This window comes from Rhinolophus sinicus, chromosome 9 (assembly GCF_057876585.1).
Source record: "Rhinolophus sinicus isolate RSI-liver-muscle chromosome 9, RSI-T2T, whole genome shotgun sequence".
In the NCBI taxonomy this organism is placed as follows: domain Eukaryota; kingdom Metazoa; phylum Chordata; class Mammalia; order Chiroptera; family Rhinolophidae; genus Rhinolophus; species Rhinolophus sinicus.
The window spans coordinates 951,501-971,083 of record NC_142509.1 but is presented as its reverse complement, the minus strand read 5'-3'; the positions used below and the strand labels follow the sequence as shown (position 1 = coordinate 971,083).

General features: G+C 58.3%; 4 pseudogenes; all 4 read left to right on the top strand.

The window, feature by feature from the left end:
* Window positions 1-9,849: 9,849 nt before the first annotated feature.
* Window positions 9,850-9,969, top strand: LOC141569307 (5S ribosomal RNA; annotated as a pseudogene).
* A 3,452-nt stretch (window positions 9,970-13,421) lies between these two features.
* LOC141569313 (5S ribosomal RNA) lies at window positions 13,422-13,541 on the top strand (annotated as a pseudogene).
* Window positions 13,542-15,008: 1,467 nt separating this feature from the next.
* On the top strand, window positions 15,009-15,127 carry LOC141569287 (5S ribosomal RNA; annotated as a pseudogene).
* A 2,049-nt stretch (window positions 15,128-17,176) lies between these two features.
* LOC141569296 (5S ribosomal RNA) lies at window positions 17,177-17,296 on the top strand (annotated as a pseudogene).
* The last annotated feature ends 2,287 nt before the right edge of the window (window positions 17,297-19,583 follow it).

Sequence of the window (19,583 nt, the reverse complement as noted above, 5' to 3'; positions counted from 1 at the left end):
TTAGTTTCAGGTGTACAAAACAATGTAATAGTTAGACATTTATCATTTATATCCCTCACACAGTGATAACCTCCCTCCCCCCATCTATAACCCTCTGACATCGCATTCAGCCATTATATTTCCATGGTCTTTATTCGTAATGCTGTACTCCACTTTTTGTAAGTGTGTGTGTGTGTGTGTGTGTGTGTGTGTGTGTGTGTGTGTATATATATATATATATATATATATATATATATATATATATAATTGTAGTTGACTCTCATTATTGTTCAGCTTCAGCTTCAGGTGTACAATGCAGTGATCAGGCATCTACATCATCCCTGAGGTGGTCTCCGTAATGAGACAAGTGTGCATCGCATACCCTACTAAATCTTTACAACATTATTGATTACATTCCCCAAATTGACTTTTGTATCCCCATGGCAATCTTGTGGTTACCGATTGTGCTTTTTAGTCCTCTCACCTTCCCCCTTATCCCCACCCCCCTCCCATCTAGCAACCCTCAGTTTTTCCTCTATGTCTCTGAGACTGTTTCTGATTAGTTCATTCATTTATTCTTTTCTTTAGGTTCCGCATATAAGTGAGATCATATGGTATTTGTCTTTCTCTGTCTGACTTATTTCACTTAGCATAATGTTCTCTAGGTCCATCCATATTGTTGCAAATGGCAAGGTTTCATTCTTCTTTATGGCTGCGTAATACTTCATTGTATAAATGTACCACAGTTTCTTAATCCAATTGTCTACCGATGGGCATTTCGGTTGTTTCCATGTCTTGGCTATTGTGTACAGTGGTGCAATAAACATAGGGGTGCATAGACTTTTTCAAATTAGAGTTTTGGATTTCTCTGGATTGCTGGGTCAAAAGGTAGTTCCATTTTCAGATTTTTGAGATACCTCCATTCTGTTTTCCATAGTGGCTGCACCAATCTGCAATCCCACCAACAGAGCACTCATTCTTTTATATTCCGTTAGTAGACTTCTTTAGGATCTTCTCTAATCAACAATTTGATTCAAACGAAAAGCAGCATATTAAAATGTTATTAACTATATGGTTAGTATTCTTGGGGTCTTTGTGCAAACATGTGAGAGATACTGGCAAACTGATCAGCTTTCAGACATTGATACAGTGAAAAGAAATGGGCTTTCAGCCTCACGTGCTTGGGTTCAAATCCAAGCTCTACCTTTACTAGCCATGTGTATAGCGAAGACAATTTGTGGAAGGTAAATCCTCAAAAATAGAAGTTGCCATTATCACCAGCTTTTATGTGGATATCGAAAATGGGGTGATTACCAATCTTTGGGGAAATAAATAAGAGTTTATAAAACATGTCTTTGCAACATGAAGAGTAGGGAGTTAATACGTTGCTTTGATCAGACATTGACATCGCATCTCCTATGAAAACAAACAGGTGATATAATGTTAGATAGTCTCATCCAGAGTCTGTGAATAGTTTTTATGGAGCTAAAGAACATTTTAAAATTTTGTCAAAAGTGTGTTTGTGTGTGTGTACGTGTACCTGTGCGATCTGTCTCACTCTGTAAGTGAACATTATCGGACTCCTTTGCTTTCCAATTAATACCTAAGTTACTTGTGAAATTTTATCGTCATCTTTCACCTTTTTTCCAGTACATGAAAATAATCAAGGCCTAAAATTTAAGTGACTTAACTGAACATTTTTACACCTGAGCCTTGAACGTAGCTCTTCTGACCCCAAATTTGTTGGCTACATTATGCTGATCTTGTTTGGTGACTTAAGCATTAAATGCAGCACAGGTAAATTCAGTTGGTTCTGGGGAATAGTAATCAATCCTTTTCAAATTCCAATTTTTGTCATAACTGAGAGCTCGAACATATCATTCCCCTCTGTCACCTACTGGAATTCTTAATTGCCGATGTGTATCTCTCTTTTTGAAGATGAAAGCTCTATTTCCCTGTTCTAGATGCCCACATGGAAATTAGAAAAATCACTCAATGTACATGTTATATCTTGAGATTGAGATAGTGTGTCATGAGGGCAAAGAGTGATGAGGTCTTTACTTGGATGTTTTTGTTTTTCATCATACACTTGAGTGTCATGGGGATATGCCCAAAAAGTTCTTGTTTCATCCTGTAGTTTTCAGTGATCAGGCTGAGGACCAATGCTTCTTGCAGATGATGTTTATCTGTCAAGGTCAGTGACTGCTGATTACTTGACTTCTTGTTATGAGTTTTAATTTCAGGGCCAATTTCCTCAGCCTTGCTCACCTTGCTCAAGCATGAGAATTATTTCCAATGCTATTCAAAGTTCTATTTTACTATTTAAAACTGGCTTGGATTGCTTTGTGCTTTTTTTTCCTAAAACATAATCTTTTCTATTCTTTAAAACATAATGCAAATAAATGAACAGGATGAAACATTTAAACAGTATAAATGGTACAAAATTATAAAAGTTAAAATGAATCTTCCTTCCATTCAAGAAATGGGAACATTCCCCCCCCCCCATTTTCCACTGGAGAAGAGGTCAGCATTAACATTTTTTTTTTTTATCCATCCAGAAACTTTCTGTGTAAATGCACGCAAAAACGTGTACATATACCTTGAAACAAAACTGAGGCAGAATGGTGCATGGTTCTGCACTTTTTTTTTTCTCTTAAAACTATATCTTGGCGCTGTTAGCCCAATAATCTAACTCAATAACTCACTTTTTAGAAGGGATGGTTGGCTGGTATATCATCATTGTAACGTGGTGGACTTTATTTAATTAGCCCCACCAATTGCTGCTGTTTTATCCTTTTTCCCCTTGGCCAGTGCAAACAACACTGCAGTAAACATCCTGGGGCAGAGGTTTGCACGTGGGGTCACAGCTATGTGTAGGTATTTGCAGGTTACTTTTCCAGAAGTGAAATTGCTGGAACAAAATATCTGTTCAACCGCCTGCATTTTGCAATCTTGATTTCTATATTTCTCCAATAGCATAATTAATTAATCAACTAACTAACGAATTGCTTTTTTTTTTTTAGTGGGTCTTCGCGCTTGTTGATTTTTTTTTTTAATTAGTTTCAGGTGCACAAGACAAAGCAAAACTTAGACGTTTATCATTTATATCCCTCACACTGTGTGAACCCCCCTCCCCCCATCCACTATCCCTCTGTATGTTCCCCAAATTAATTTTCAAAACCCCATGGCGATCTTGTAGTTACTGACTATTTTCTAAACCTCTCACCTTCCCCTTATCCCCACCCCCCCGCCCCGCTAGCAACCCTGTTTTTCCTCCATGTTTCCAAAACTGTCTCTGATTAGTTCATTCACTTATTCTTTTCTTTAGATTCTGCATATAAGTGAGATCATATGGTATTTGTCTTTCTCTGTCTGACTTATTTCACTTAACATAATGTTCTCTAGGTCCATCCATGTTGTTGCAAATGGTAAGATTTCTTTCTTCTTTATGGCTGCGTAATACTCCATTGTATAAATGTACCACAGTTTCTTAATCCACTCATCTACCAATGGGCATTTCGGTTGTTTCCATGTCTTGGCTATTGTGTATAGTGCTGCAATAAACATAGGAGTGCATAAAGATTTTTGAATTGGAGTTTTGGATTTCTCCAGATAGATACCTAGGAGTGGGATTGCTGGATCATAAGGCAGTTCCATTTTCAGATTTTTGAGATATCTCCATACTGTTTTCCATAGTGGCTGCACCAATCTGCATTCCCACCAACAGTGCACCAGCGTTCCCTTTTCTCCACATCCACGCCAGCACTTGTTGTTTGTTGATTTATTGATGATAGCCACTTTGACTGGGGTGAGGTGGTATCTCATTGTGGTTTTTATTTGCATTTCTCTGATGGTTAGTGAGGTTGAACATTTCTTCATATGTCTGTTTGCCATCTGTATGTCCTTTTTAGAAAAATGTCTCTTCATGTCCTCTGCCCATTCTTTAATTGGGTTGTTTGTTTTTTTGGAGTTGAGTGAGTTTTTTATAAATTTGTGATATTAACTCCTTATCAGATATATCATTGGCAAATATCTTTTCCCATTCAGTAGGATCCCTTTTTGTTTTATTGATGGTTTCCTTTGCTGTGAAAAAGCTTTTTAGTTTGATGTAATCCCACATGTTTATTTTTTCTCTTACTTCCCTCGCGCGAGGGGATATATCAGTAAAAATCTTACTCCGGGTAATGTCTGTGAAGTTTCTTCCTATATTTTCTTCTAGGAATTTTATGGTTTCAGATCTTACATTTAAATCTTTAAGCCATTTTGAATTTATTTTTGTAAGTGGTGTAAGGAGGTGATCCAGCTTCATCTTTTTGCATGTGTCTGTCCAGGTTTCCCAGCACCATTTATTGAATAGCCTGTCTTTACCCCATTGTACATTCTTGCTTCCATTGTCATAGATTAAATGGCCATATAGGCATGGATTTATTTCTGGACTGTCTATTCTGTTCCATTGATCTATGGGTCTGTTTTTATGCCGGTACCATGCTGTTTTGATTACTGTAGCCTTGTAGTATAATTTGATGTCAGGTATTGTTATACCTCCCACTTTGTTCTTATTTCTCAAGATTACTGAGGATATCCGGGGTCTTTTGTTGTCCCATATAAATTTTAGGATTATATGTTCTATTTCTGTCAACACTGTTTTCTTACCTCCAAGGTTCTGATGAGAAATTTGCTGATTATCTTACTGGGAAAAATATAATTAAAGCTTTCTTCCTTTCAGATTTACACAATTTAAAAATGTATTATCTGGGGCTGGGCCGGTGGCTCAGGCGGTTATAGCTCCATGCTCCTAACTCCGAAGGCCACCAGTTCGATTCCCACACGGGCCAGTGGGCTCTCAACCACAAGGTTGCCAGTTCAATTCCTCGAGTCCCGCAAGGGATGGTGTGTTGCACCCCCTGCAACTAGCAATGGCAACTGGACCTGGAGCTGAGCTGTGTCCTCCACAACTAAGACTGAAAGGATAACAACTTGAAGCTGAATGGCACCCTCCACAACTAAGATTGAAAGGACAACAACTTGACTTGGAAAAAAGTCCTGGAAGTACACACCATTCCCAATAAAGTCCTGTTCCCCTTCGCCAATAAAATCTTAAAAAAAAATGTATTATCTGACTGTGTCTTACCCAACATACATTTTTTATACTATTATAATATCAGTTGTTTGGTAACATCATTTGTAAAGAAAACATATATAATTTTGAAAGCAGTTATTGAGTATTAAAACTATAGACATTATGAACTGTTTAAGAGTATAAAATATTAGATTAGCAAACAAGAAATGATAAGACCACTGGAAAAAACTACAGATTTTTATTTCCAGTAAGTTAATATAAATTGCTAAAAACCATATAAGGCTATTTGGGGTACTTGTTCCACTTCTACAGACCAAAGGGTGACAAAAACAATGAAAATTTTCACTACGCACACTTCATGTGCCCTCCAACTTCAACAAACAGTAAAATACGAAAACAAGTACAAGAGGTCACAGACACACAAACACACAAACAAACACAAACACAGGACACATACAACAAAGACACAAAGAAAAACACACCACACACACAGGCACACAACCCACACAACAAGCGTGACTACCACTGTGACTTTCCTCTAGTGGGTGGGACCATGGGCGGGGCTAGGAGCCCACCAGCACTCCTGAGACCCTGGCGGCCTGCCCTGGAGCTCCATGATAACAGCCAACCCCAGAGCACTGCCTCCTTAGCTGAGCCCAGCCGCTGGCACGACCACCCTTTGGTGTAGAAGCTGCCACTTCAGCGACAGCCTCAGTGTGTCTGTCCCAGTCTGTATGTCCATCTCCCGGTGTGTCTCACTCTGTGTCTTGCCTGCTTGGGGCTCTCGCTAGTGCCCACTCTGTCCGTCAATCTCTCACTCTTGCTCTCTCTATCTATCTCTGTCTCTCCCTCTCTCTGTCTCCACCTCTGTCTCTCTCTCCCTCTGTCTCTCTCTCCCTCTCTCTGTCTCTTTTTCTCCCTCTCCCTCTCCTTTTCTCCTCTCATTGTGTCTGTCGGTTGCTCGCTGTCTCCATCTCTCTGTTTCCATCTCTCTCTCTCTACCCACCCTCTGTGTCTCTCGCCCTCTGTGTCTCTCCCTGTCTCCACATTTATAGAGCATATAAAATATATTATATATGTGGATTGTAAAACAAGTTGTTTACTGGTAGGGATAAGACTATGGACACACATGTGTGAGACTGATAAGAGGGAAGTATAAAACATGTTTTTGTGTGAAACTGAGCATAACAAAATTGAGTGATAAACATGTTGACCCAAACAACTTCTGGTTATCACCTAAGAAGTAAACAACTCCTGGCAAACAACTTCTGGTTATCATCTAAGAGGTAAACAACTCCTGGTAAACAACTTCTGGTTATCATCTAAGAAGTAAACAAGTCAAAGGAAAAGAGGATAAAGCAGAACTCCAGAGCAATGCCATGAGTGGTCCGAGTGGGCGCCACTCTGGCTAAGACCCTCTGTGAGGGAGGACATGAGTCTGGGTGATCAGACAGAGTCCTCTGCGAGGTGCAAGCCATGATACTTGGGGACTCTCCGAAGTTCTTCCTTGCAAGACCAGTTCGCCTCAGACCCGGCGTGGACCCAGTCATCTCTCCTGGACCAGGGACCTTCTCCATCTCTATTGACTCTGGGACTTACTTGGTTCGTTATTAAATTCTATTCTATTCTGTATAACCTTCTGTGCTTACCAGAGCACTGGCCTCTGGAGGGACATTGGTTCCCAAATAAAGCTGTGTTACTCACTCTATCTGACCCTGTGTGCTGGGGACTTTGTTCCCCACTCACAGTCACGAATAGCATGCAGGGACGTAGGGCCCTGCCGAGGGGTTAATGTCTCCTTGACTTTCAGGAAGAGACTGAAAATGTGGCGACTGCCCTTTCAGGGGCTCCCAACACCATGCACCTCTCTCTCTTTCTCTCTCTCTCTCTCCCTCTCTCTCCCTCTCTCTCTCCCCCCCCCTCCCTCTCCCCACCCTCTCGCTCCCTCTCTGGCCTTTTCTCATTCTCTGTTTCAGCTCCTCAGGTCAGGAGAGGCGATGTGTAGCGGAGGGACCTGAGATAGGGCGGGGTGCTGGTCTCGGTGAGGGGCGAGGGGGAAGGTTGTCTAAGGAAGGATGGATGGCAGCAGTATGGAGCTGATGCACCCTGGTGGCTCCCCGTGGCTCTGGGACAGTCCCGGCTGCCAGGAGGGTCAGCCAGGTCCAGGGCCAGAGCCAGGACAGTCGGCCAGGGCTAGGGCCGTGCTGCACGTGCCTAGGGCCAAAGGGGGCTGAAAGGACCGCGAGCCTCAGTTCCCCTAACCAGGGGACCGCAGAGCAGCCAGGCGGGTCGCAGTACAGTCGGCCCACGGGTGTGGTATCCGCTCGTGAGGCTGGCCTGGCGGGGGTTCCTGGGGTGCCCTGCGCCAGGTTCTTATGTCTAAGGTCACATTCCCCTGAACGTGCTGGATCTCATCTGATCTCGGAAGTTAAGCACGGATAGTACTTGCGTGGCATTCCGCCTGGGAATACCGGGTACTGTAGGCTTTGGCTCGCCTCACCTTTTGCGCCGCCGCCCCGGTGTGGCTCCCTCTGAACACCTGCCACCCCTTGCCCCTCTGCGGCCACCCAGCCAGCCGAAGGTCCCCCTGGCCATCTGCGGGTCAGCCGCCTGACACTACAGCGTCGCAGCCCGGGCCGCACGACAGGCCCGTGGGCCGGCCTCCACCCCCACACCCTCTTCTTAGTCCACTTGGGTCCCGCAGGACTTCGGACCGCAGCCATTCGACGCTCCTCGGTCGCCGCCGCCGCCACCCCAACGCCCAAGCCCAGGGCTGCCTGCCGGCGTAGGCCTCCACCAGGCTCTCTCCATCCCAGGACATGCCGGTCCTTTGCGCCTCGGCCCGAGCCCAGGGGCGCCCATCCCTAGGCCTGCCCCTGGGCCCCGAGACAGGATGGGCGTGTCCTCGGGCAAACGGGACGCCTACCCGCACCGCCCAACCGGAGGCCTCTGACTCCAGTGGCAGGCACCGCGTCCCACATCCCCGCACGCACCCTCTAATTTCCCACAAGAACCAGGAGCCCTCCGTTCCCGCGGGCCGCAGTGGCACCAACACACAGGGGCAAAAGAGCCAGGACAAACAACAGGACAGAGGGAGCAACACCACAACACACCGCGCGCGCCCTTGGACTCCAGGAGAGACCACCACAAGGGGAAGAGAAGGCACGCAGGCACACAACCCTCACAACCAGGGTGCCTGGAGCTGCCACACTCCTCCCGCGGGCGGGACCCTGGGCGGGGCTCGGAGACACCCCGGCTCCCCCCCCCCCAGGCACTATGGAGAAACTGGCGGCCCGCCCCGGGGGCTTCAATGGTGACTGCCAATGCCAGGGCAATGACTCCTTAGTGGAGCCCAGCCCCGGGCACGACGACACTCCGGTGGAGAAGCCGCCACTTCGACACAGCCTCAGTGCATCTGTCCCAGTCCATGTGGACGACTGTGCGTCCCTCACACACTCCCCCACCCCATGTCTGTCTAGCTCTGTGATGTGCCTGTTGAGTTCGGGCTCTGGCTCAGGAGCTCTCTCCCCGCGTGCCAGCCCCCTCTTTCTCTGTCTCTGTCCATGTCTCTCTGTATGTCTAGGTACATACATGTACATATACGTGTATATTTCCATCTCGCTCCCTCTTACTCCTCGTCCCGTTCTGTCTGTCTGTCCCTGTCCTGCGGGGACTCAAGTCCCTCTGCCCGCAAAAGAACGCAGGATTTGGCGAGGCCAAGAAGGAACACCAACAGAGCCACGGAGAGGAGGCTCATAGCACTATGTCTCACGGGCGGCTGGCTTGGAGACACGGCAAGCCGGAGCTTCCCGATGCCCAACCTGCCGGCTGATTCTCTGCCAACCCACCGACACACCGCCCGTCGACCCACCCAGCCGGCCCCCTGCAATCCGCGCCCCTCTGCAATTTGCAGTCCACCATCCGCGCTTCCTAGCTTGGCCACCGCAGCTCCGCCGGTGGCCAATGGCCAACTGGCAACAGCTGATGGCCAAGCGGTCACAGCTGATGACCATGCAGCCCCCAAGCAGCACCCCTCCACGCGAGGCCCAGAGCCTGGAGAGTGCTCTCTGGGAGTCTGTCCCCACAGTCCCCGTCTGGCTCTCTCCGCCTCTCTCTTGCTCCATCTCTGGCCTTCTGTCATCCTCTCTCTCTCCTCCCTGGGTCAGGAGAGGTGACGTTTAGCCAGTGAAGGGCCCGGAGATCGGGCGGGGCTCCGGTCGCTGACGAGGGTCGAGGGCCCAGACTGAAGGCTTGTGACGAAGGGTGGCTGCAGACTGGAGCTGCTGCACCCCGGTGGCGCAGGTGGCTCTCCCTGGCTTTGGGCCAGTGGGTGGGGCCGGCCAGGGCCAGGGCCTGGGTTGCATGTCCCTAGGGCCGGAGGGGACTGAGAGGACCCTGCGACCCCCTCGGTGGCCCTGAGAGGTGGGGACAGCACAGCAGCAAGGGGGGTGTGCGGTTGCGGGGCTGGGGGGGAGATGAGAGGGGTTGGGGTAGGGGGGCGGGGTAAAAGCCCTTCGTGGCCTGGGGAGTCCCAGAATGCCAGGGCGCCCAGACATATGTCACAGTCAGGGAAGTGACAGAGGCCCGTGGAGCCACTGGGGGGCAGGAAGGGGCCTCGCTGCGGGCCAGGAGTCGCCCGTCGCCCACACCAGCAGCGTCCGGAGGCGGCGGGGAGCGGGCGGGAGGCGCTCAGGCAGACATGCTCGCCACCCGAGCGGCCCAGCAGCATGGCGCGCGCTCACAGTCAGGTCGGAAGCAGACTCTTGGAGTGCCGGGAGCCGGGTCCCAGCGCCTAAGGCCATACCACCCTGCACGCGCCAGATCTCGTCTGATCTGGGAAGCTAAGCAGGGTCGGGCCTGGTTAGTACTTGGATGGGATTCCGCCTGGGAATACCTGTAGGCTTTTGCTCGCCTCCCCTTTTGCATCGCCGCCCCGGCGTGGCTCCCTCCGAACCCCTGCCGCCCCTTGCCTCTCTGCAGCCGCCGAGCCAGCGGAAGGTCCTCCTGACCAGCAGAGGATTAGCCGCCAGGCACTACAAGCTGGCAGCCCCGGCCGCACACCAGGCCCGTGGGCCAGGGCTGCCCCGCACACCCTCTCCTTAGTCCTCTTCAGTCCCGCAGGCTGTCTTCTCGATCCCTTCGCCGACCCTCGGTCGCCGCCACCGCCGCCAGCGCTGCCCTCGCCCCCGCCGCCACCGCCAAATCCGCCGCCATCACCGCGCTCCCCACACCCCCCTCCAGCGCTGACCTCACCCCTGCCCCCGCCCTCGCCGCCGCCATCGCTGTACTGCTTCAATCTCCCGTCTCTTTTCTCCCCTCCTCCGTCGCCAGCACCGCCCTCTTCCCCGCTACCGCCGGCGCCAACCCTCCACGCGACCAGCGCCCACCGACACAGCCCCCAAGGCTGCCGCCGCCTCCATCGCCGACCTCGCAACCCTCCCGCGCAGCCGCCGCCGCCCCCGCCGCCGCCCCCCCTGCCGCCGCCCCCCCCCCCCCCCCCGCCGCCGCCGCCGCCACCGCAGCCGCCCCCTCCGCAGCCGCCCCCGCCGCCGCTGCCGCGGGGTCCTCCCACAACTCCCAAGCCCAGGGTTGCCTGCTGGTGCAGGCCTCCACCAGCCTTGGGGGTGCGGTTGTGGGTAAACCTGGTGGCGGTAGGGGGCGGGGTGTCCCAGGATGCCAGAGTTCCACGACTTCTGGCACCATCAGGGAAGTGGCAGTGTCCCATGGAGCCTCGGGTGGCGCGAAGGGGCCTCGCTGCCGGCCAGGAGTAGCCCGCCGCCCACGCCAGCAGCGTCCGGAGGCGGCGGGGAGCGGGCGGGAGGCGCTCAGGCAGACATGCTCGCCACCCGAGCGGCCCAGCAGCATGGCACGCGCTCAGAGGCAGTTCGGGAGCAGGCTCTTGGAGTGCCGGGATCCGGGTCCCAGCGCCTAAGGCCATACCACCCTGACGCGCCAGATGTTGGAAGCGAAGCAGGGAGGGGCCTGGTTAGTACTTGGATGGGAGACCGCCTGGGAATACCTGTAGGCTTTTGCTCGCCTCTCCTTTTGCGCCACCGCCCCGGCCTGGCTCCCTCCGAACCCCTGCCGCCCCTTGCCCCTCTGCAGACGCCCAGGCAGCCGAAGGTCCCCCTGGCCAGAGGAGGGTCAGCCGCCCAGCACTACAAGCTCGCATCCCCAGCCGCACACCAGGCCTGTCGGCCAGGGCTCCCCCCACTCCCTCTTCTTAGTGCTCTTCGCCGAGGCAGGCCGTCAGCCTGCAGCAGTCAGCCGCGTCTCGGTCGCCGCCGCCGCCACCGCAATCGCAGGGCCCCCTCTCGCTCCCCGACCCTGCCGCCGCCGCAACCCCCAACGCCCAAGCCCAGGGCTGCCTGCCGGCGCAGGCCTCCACCAGGCTCTCTCCATCCCAGGACGTGCCGGTCCTTTGCACCTCGGCCCGAGCCCAGGGGACGCCCATCCCTGCGCCTGCCCCCGGGACCCGACACACAGGATCGGCGTGTCCTCGGGCCAACGGGATGCCCACCCGCCCCGCCCCACCGGAGTCTTCTGTCTCCGCTGGCAGGCACCTCTCCCCACACCCCCGCGCGTCCCCTCCTGTCTCCCAAAAGAGCCAGGAGCCCTCCCTTCCCGCCGGCCACGGTGTCCCCGACACACAGGGCACAAAGAGCCGGGACAAACCAGGGGACGGCGGGAGCAGCACCCCAACACACCACGCGCCATCGACTCCAGGGGAGACCACCACAAGGGAAGAGCAGGCACGCAGGCACACAACCCTCACAACCAGGGTGCCTGGGGGCTGCCTCTCTCCTCCCGCGGGCGGGTCCCTGGGCGGGATTCAGAGCCCACCAGCCCTCCGGAGACCCTGGCGGCCCGCCCTGGGGGCTTCAATGGTGACTGCCAAAGCCAGGGCAATGCCTCCTTAGCGGAGCCCTGCCCCGGGCACGACCACCCTCCGGTGGAGAAGCTGCCACTTCAACACAGCCTCAGTGCGTCTGTCCCAGTCCGTGTGCCCGCCTGTGCGTCCCTCACACCCTCCCCCACCCCATATCCGTCGGGCTCTGTGACGTGCCTGTTGGGCTCTGGCTCTGGCTCAGGAGCTCTCTCCCCGCGTGCCAGCCCCCTCTTTCTCTGTCTCTGTCCATGTCTCTCTGTATGTCTAGATACATACATGTACATATACGAGCATATTTCCATCTCGCTCCCTCTTACTCCTCCTCCCGTTCTGTCTGTCTGTCCCTGTCCTGCGGGGACTCTAGCCCCTCTGCCCGCACAAGAATGCAGGATTTGGCGAGGCCAAGAGGGAACACCAACAGACCACGGATAGGGGGCTCATAGCACCATGTCTCACGGGCGGCTGGCTCGGAGACTCGGCAAGCCGGAGCCGCCCGATCCCCAGCCTGCCGGCCGATTCTCTGCCAACCAACAGACCCACCAACCTACCGACCCACCAAGCCGGCCAACTGCAGTCCGCGCCCCTCTGCAATTTGCAGTCCACAATCCGCGCTTCCTAGCTTGGCCACCGCAGCTCTGCCGGTGGCCAATGGCCAACTGGCAACAGCTGATGGCCAAGCGGTCACAGCTGATATCCATGCAGCCCGCACGCAGCACCCCTCCACGCGAGGCCCAGAGCCTGGAGAGTGCTCTCTGCGAGTCTGTCCCCACAGTCCCCGTCTGTCTCTCTCCGCCTCTCTCTTGCTCCGTCTCTGGCCTTCTCTCATCCTCTCTCTCACCTCCCTGGGTCAGGAGAGGTGACGTGTAGCCAGTGAAGTGAACAGTGATCGGGCGGGACGCCGGTCGCTGACGAGGGGCGAGAACCCAGAAAGAAGGCTGTGTGAGGAAGGGTGGCGGCAGACTGGAGGTGCTGCCCCCTGGTGGCGGGTGGCTCTCCCTGGCTTTGGGCCAGTGGGTGGGGCCGGCCAGGGCCAGGGCCTGGGTTGCACGTCCCTAGGGTGGAGGGGACTGAGAGGACCCTGCGACCCCCTCGGTGGCCCTGAGAGGTGGGGACAGCACAGCAGCAAGGGGGGTGTGCGGTTGTGGGGCTGGGGGGAGATGAGAGGGGTTGGGGTAGGGGGGCGGGGTAAAAGCCCTTCGGGGCCTGGGGAGGCCCAGGATGCCAGGGCGCCCAGACATATGTCACAGTCAGGGAACTGACAGAGGCCCGTTAGAGCCACTGGGGGGCGCGAAGGGGCCTCGCTGCGGGCCAGGAGGAGCCCGTCGCCCACACCAGCGGCGTCTGGAGGAGGCGGGGAGCTGGCGGGAGGCGCTCGGGCAGACATGCTCGCCACCCGAGCGGCCCAGCAGCATGGCGGGCGCTCAGAAGCAGGTCGGGAGCAGGCTCTTGGAGTGCCGGGAGCCGGGTCCCAGCGCCTAAGGCCACACCACCCTGCACGCGCCAGATCTCGTCTGATCTCGGGAGCTAAGCAGGGAGGGGCCTGGTTAGTACTTGGATGGGAGACCGCCTGGGAATAGCTGCAGGCTTTTGCTCGCCTCTCCTTTTGCGCCGCGGCCCCGGCGTGGCTCCCTCCGAACCCCTGCCGCCCCTTGCCTCTCTGCAGCCGCCCAGCCAGCCGAAGGTCCCCCTGACCAGCAGAGGGTTAGCCGCCAGGCACTACAAGCTGGCAGCCCCGGCCGCACACCAGGCCCGTCGGCCAGGGCTCCCCCGCACACCCTCTTCTCAGTCCTCTTCAGTCCCGGAGGCTGTCATCTCGATCCCTTCGCCGACCTTCGATCGCCGCCCCCGCCAACAGCGCTGCCCTCGCCCCCGCCGCCACCGCCAAATCCGCCGCCATCACCGCGATCTCCACACCCCCCTCCAGCGCTGACCTCACCCCTGCCCCCGCCCTTGCCACCGCCATCGCTGTACTGCTTCAATCTCCCGCCTCTGCTCTCCCCTCCTCCGCCGCCAGCACCGCCCTCTTCCCCGCTACCGCCGCCGCCGGCGCCAACCCTCCCCGCGCCCAGCGCCCGCCGACACAGCCCCCAACGCTGCCGCCGCCTCCATCGCCGACCTCGCAACCCTCCCGCGCCGCCGCCGCCGCGATCACCGCGCTCCCCACCCCCTCCGCCAGCGCTGCCCTCGCCCCCTCCCCGCCCCCGCTGCCGCCATCGCCGTACTCCCTCAAACTCCCTCCTCTGCTCTCCCCCCCTCGGCCGCCAGCACCGCGCTCCCCACCCCCGCCGCCGCCATTGCCGCACTCCCTCAATCTCCCTCCTCTGCTCTCCCCGCCTCCTGCACCGCCATCTCCCCCGCCCCCGCCCCAGGCCCGCCGCCGCCACCATCGCCATACTCCCTCAATCTCCCGCCTCTGCTCTCCCGGCCTCCTCCGCCCCCGCCGCCGCCGCCGACGCCGCCGCCGCCGCCATCGACCCCCGTGCCCCAGCGCCCACCGTCAAAGCCCCCATTGTCGCCACCGCCATGGCCGCCCTGGCGCCATCCTCGCGGTTGCCATCGCCTACCTCCCCACCCTCCCTCGCCTCCGCCGCGTCCCCCGCCGCCGCAGCCCCCCCCTCCGCAGCCGCCCAAGCCGCCGCCGCGGGGTCCTCCCACAACTCCCAAGCCCAGGGTTGCCTGCTGGTGCAGGCCTCCCCCAGCCTTGGGGGTGCGGTTGTTGGTAAACCTGGTGGCGGTAGGGGGGCGGGGTGTATGGCGGTCTGGGTCCGGGGAGTCCCAGGATGCCAGAGTTCCACGACTTCTGGCACCATCAGGGAAGTGGCAGTGTCCCATGGAGCCTCGGGTGGCGCGAAGGGGCCTCGCTGCCGGCCAGGAGTAGCCCGCCGCCCACGCCAGGGGCATTCGGAAGAGGCGGGGAGCCGGACTGGGGGGGGGGGACGCGGTGCTGGCAGAGCCGGCCAGCGGGTCGATGCTCGCCACCGGAGCCGCGCATCTGCATGGCGGGCGCTCACGAGGCAGGCCGGGAGCAGGCTCTTGGCGCGCGGGGAGCCGAGTCCCATCGTCTATGACCATACCACCCTGAACGCGCCCGATCTCCTCTGATCTCGGGAGCTAAGCAGGGAGGGGCCTGGTTAGTGCTTGGATGGGAGACCGCCTGGGAATACCTGTAGGCTTTTGCTCGCCTCTCCTTTTGCGCCGCCGCCCCTGCGTGGCTCCCTCCGAACCTCTGCCGCCCCTTGCCCCTCTGCAGCCGCCCATCCAGCCGAAGGTCCCCCTGGCCAGAGGCCGGTCAGCCACCCGGCGCTACAAGCTGGCAGCCCCGGCCGCACACCAGGCCCGTCGGCCAGGGCTCACCCCCACACCCTCTTCTTAGTCCTCTTCGCTGAGGCAGGCAGTCAGCCAGCAGCAGTTAGCCGAGCCTGTGTCTCCGCCGGCAGGCACCTCTCCCCACACCCCCGCGCGCCCCCTCCCATCGCCCACAAGAGCCAGGAACCCTCCCTTCCCGCAGTGGCCCCAACACACAGGGTACAAAGAGCCGGGACAAAGCAGGGGACTGAGGGAGGAGCACCCCAACACACCGCACGCCCTCGGACTCCAGGAGAGACCACCACAAGGGGAAGTGCAGGCACGCAGGCACACAACACTCTCAACCAGGGTGCCTGTGGGCTGCCACTCTCCTCCCGCGGGGCGGGGGGTTCCTGGGCGGGGCTCGGAGCCCACTGGCCCTCCCGCCCGGCCCGGGGGCTTCAAGGGTGACTTTCAATGCCCGGGCACTGCCTCCTTAGTGGAGCCCAGCCACGGGCATGACCACACTTCGGTTGAGAAGCTGCCACTTCAAAGCAGCGTCAGTGCGTCTGTCCCAGTCCGTGTGCCCGCTTGTGCGTCCCTCCCCCCTCCCCCACCCCATGTCTCTCTGGCTCTGTGACGTGCCTGTTGGGCTCTGGCTCTGGCTCAGGAGCTCTCTCCCCGCGTGCCAGCCCCCTCTTTCTCTGTCTCTGTCCATGTCTCTCTGTATGTCTAGGTACATACAGGTACATATAGGTGTGTATTTCGATCTCGCTCCCTCTTTCTCCTCCTCCCGTTCTCTCTGTCGGTCCCTGTCCTGCGGGGACTCTGGTCCCTCTGCCCGCACAAGAACGCAGGATATGGCGAGGCCAAGAGGGAACACCAACAGAGCCACGGATAGGGGGCTCATAGCACTATGTCTCACGGGCGGCTGGCTCGGAGACACGGCAAGCCGGAGCCGCCCGATCCCCAACCTGTCGGCCGCTTCTCTGCCAACCCACCGACACACCGCCCGTCGACCCGCCAAGCGGGCCCACTGCAATCCGCGCCCCTCTGCAATTTGCAGTCCACCATCCGCGCTTCCTAGCTTGGCCACCGCAGCTCCTCCGGTGGCCAGTGGCCAACTGGCAACAGCTGATGGCCAAGCGGTCACAGCTGATGACCATGCAGCCCGCAAGCAGCACCCCTCCACGCGAGGCCCAGAGCCTGGAGAGTGCTCTCTGCGAGTCTGTCCCCACAGTCCCCGTCTGTCTCTCTCCGCCTCTCTCTTGCTCCGTCTCTGGCCTTCTCTCATCCTCTCTCTCACCTCCCTGGGTCAGGAGAGGTGACGTGTAGCCAGTGAAGGGACCGGACATCGGGCGGGGCTCCGGTCGCTGACGAGGGTTCCAGGGCCCAGACTGAAGGCTTGTGATGAAGGGTGGCTGCAGACTGGAGATGCTGCATCCTGGTGGCGCGGGTGGCTCTCCCTGGCTTTGGGCCTGTGGATGGGTCCGGTCAGGGCCAGGGCCTGGGTTGCACGTCCCTAGGGCCGGAGGGGACTGAGAGGACCCTGCGACCCCCTCGGTGGCCCTGAGAGGTGGGGACAGCACAGCAGCAAGGGGGGTGTGCGGTTGTGGGGCTGGGGGGAGATGAGAGGGGTTGGGGTAGGGGGGCGGGGTGAAAGCCCTTCGGGGCCTGGGGAGGCCCAGGATGCCAGGGCGCCCAGACATATGTCACAGTCAGGGAAGTGACAGAGGCCCGTGGAGCCACTGGGGGGCGCGAAGGGGCCTCGCTGCTGGCCAGGAGTAGCCCGTCGCCCACACCAGCGGCGTCCGGAGGAGGCGGGGAGCGGGCGGCAGGCGCTCGGGCAGACGTGCTCGCCACCCTAGCGGCCCAGCAGCACGGCGCGCGGTCAGAGGCAGGCCGGGAGCAGGCTCTTGGGGCGCGGGGAGCCGGGTCCCAGCGTCTACGGCCATACCACCCTGAACGCGCCCGATCTCCTCTGATCTCGGGAGCTAAGCAGGGAGGGGCCTGGTTAGTACTTGGATGGGAGACCGCCTGGGAATAGCTGCAGGCTTTTGCTCGCCTCTCCTTTTGCGCCGCCGCCCCGGCGTGGCTCCCTCCGAACCCCTGCCGCCCTTTGCCCCTCTGCAGCCGCCCAGGCAGCCGAAGGTCCCCCTGGCCAGAGGAGGGTCAGTCGCCCGGCACTACAAGCTCGCATCCCCGGCCGCACACCAGGCCTGTCGGCCAGGGCTCCCCCCCACTCCCTCTTCTTAGTGCTCTTCGCCGAGGCAGGCCGTCAGCCTGCAGCAGTCAGCCGCGTCTCGGTCGCCGCCGCCGCCGCCACCGCCATCGCAGGGCTCCCTCTCGCTCCCCGACCCTGCCGCCGCCGCAACCCCCAACGCCCAAGCCCAGGGCTGCCTGCCGGCGCAGGCCTCCACCAGGCTCTCTCCATCCCAGGACGTGCCGGTGCTTTGCACCTCGGCCCGAGCCCAGGGCACGCCCATCCCTGCGCCTGCCCCCGGGACCCGACACACAGGATCGGCGTGTCCTCGGGCAAACGGGACGCCCACCCGCCCCGCCCCACCGGAGTCTTCTGTCTCCGCTGGCAGGCACCTCGCCCCACACCCCCGCGCGTCCCCTCCCGTCTCCCACAAGAGCCAGGAGCCCTCCCTTCCCGCCGGCAACGGTGTCCCTGAAACACAGGGCACAAAGAGCCGGGACAAACCAGGGGACGGCGGGAGCAGCACCCCAACACACCACGCGCCATCGACTCCGGGGGAGACCACCACAAGGGCAGAGCAGGCACGCAGGCGCACAACCCTCACAACCAGGGTGCCTGGGGGCTGCCTCTCTCCTCCCGCGGGCGGGTGCCTGGGCGGGGCTCAGAGACCACAGGCCCTCCGGAGACCCTGGCGGCCCGCCCCGGAGGCTGCAATGGTGACTGCCAACGCCAGGGCAATGCCTCCTTAGCGGAGCCCAGCCCCGGGCACGACCACACTCCGGTGGAGGAGCTGCCACTTCAACACAGCCTCAGTGCGTCTGTAACAGTCCGTGTGCCCGCCTGTGCGTCCCTCACACCCTCCCCCACCCCATATCCGTCGGGCTCTGTGACGTGCCTGTTGGGCTCTGGCTCTGGCTCAGGAGCTCTCTCCCCGCGTGCCAGCCCCCTCTTTCTCTGTCTCTGTCCATGTCTCTCTGTATGTCTAGATACATACATGTACATATACGAGCATATTTCCATCTCGCTCCCTCTTACTCCTCCTCCCGTTCTGTCTGTCTGTCCCTGTCCTGCGGGGACTCTAGCCCCTCTGCCCGCACAAGAATGCAGGATTTGGCGAGGCCAAGAGGGAACACCAACAGACCACGGATAGGGGGCTCATAGCACCATGTCTCACGGGCGGCTGGCTCGGAGACTCGGCAAGCCGGAGCCGCCCGATCCCCAGCCTGCCGGCCGATTCTCTGCCAACCAACAGACCCACCAACCTACCGACCCACCAAGCCGGCCAACTGCAGTCCGCGCCCCTCTGCAATTTGCAGTCCACAATCCGCGCTTCCTAGCTTGGCCACCGCAGCTCTGCCGGTGGCCAATGGCCAACTGGCAACAGCTGATGGCCAAGCGGTCACAGCTGATATCCATGCAGCCCGCACGCAGCACCCCTCCACGCGAGGCCCAGAGCCTGGAGAGTGCTCTCTGCGAGTCTGTCCCCACAGTCCCCGTCTGTCTCTCTCCGCCTCTCTCTTGCTCCGTCTCTGGCCTTCTCTCATCCTCTCTCTCACCTCCCTGGGTCAGGAGAGGTGACGTGTAGCCAGTGAAGTGAACAGTGATCGGGCGGGACGCCGGTCGCTGACGAGGGGCGAGAACCCAGAAAGAAGGCTGTGTGAGGAAGGGTGGCGGCAGACTGGAGGTGCTGCCCCCTGGTGGCGGGTGGCTCTCCCTGGCTTTGGGCCAGTGGGTGGGGCCGGCCAGGGCCAGGGCCTGGGTTGCACGTCCCTAGGGTGGAGGGGACTGAGAGGACCCTGCGACCCCCTCGGTGGCCCTGAGAGGTGGGGACAGCACAGCAGCAAGGGGGGTGTGCGGTTGTGGGGCTGGGGGGAGATGAGAGGGGTTGGGGTAGGGGGGCGGGGTAAAAGCCCTTCGGGGCCTGGGGAGGCCCAGGATGCCAGGGCGCCCAGACATATGTCACAGTCAGGGAACTGACAGAGGCCCGTTAGAGCCACTGGGGGGCGCGAAGGGGCCTCGCTGCGGGCCAGGAGGAGCCCGTCGCCCACACCAGCGGCGTCTGGAGGAGGCGGGGAGCTGGCGGGAGGCGCTCGGGCAGACATGCTCGCCACCCGAGCGGCCCAGCAGCATGGCGTGCGCTCAGAAGC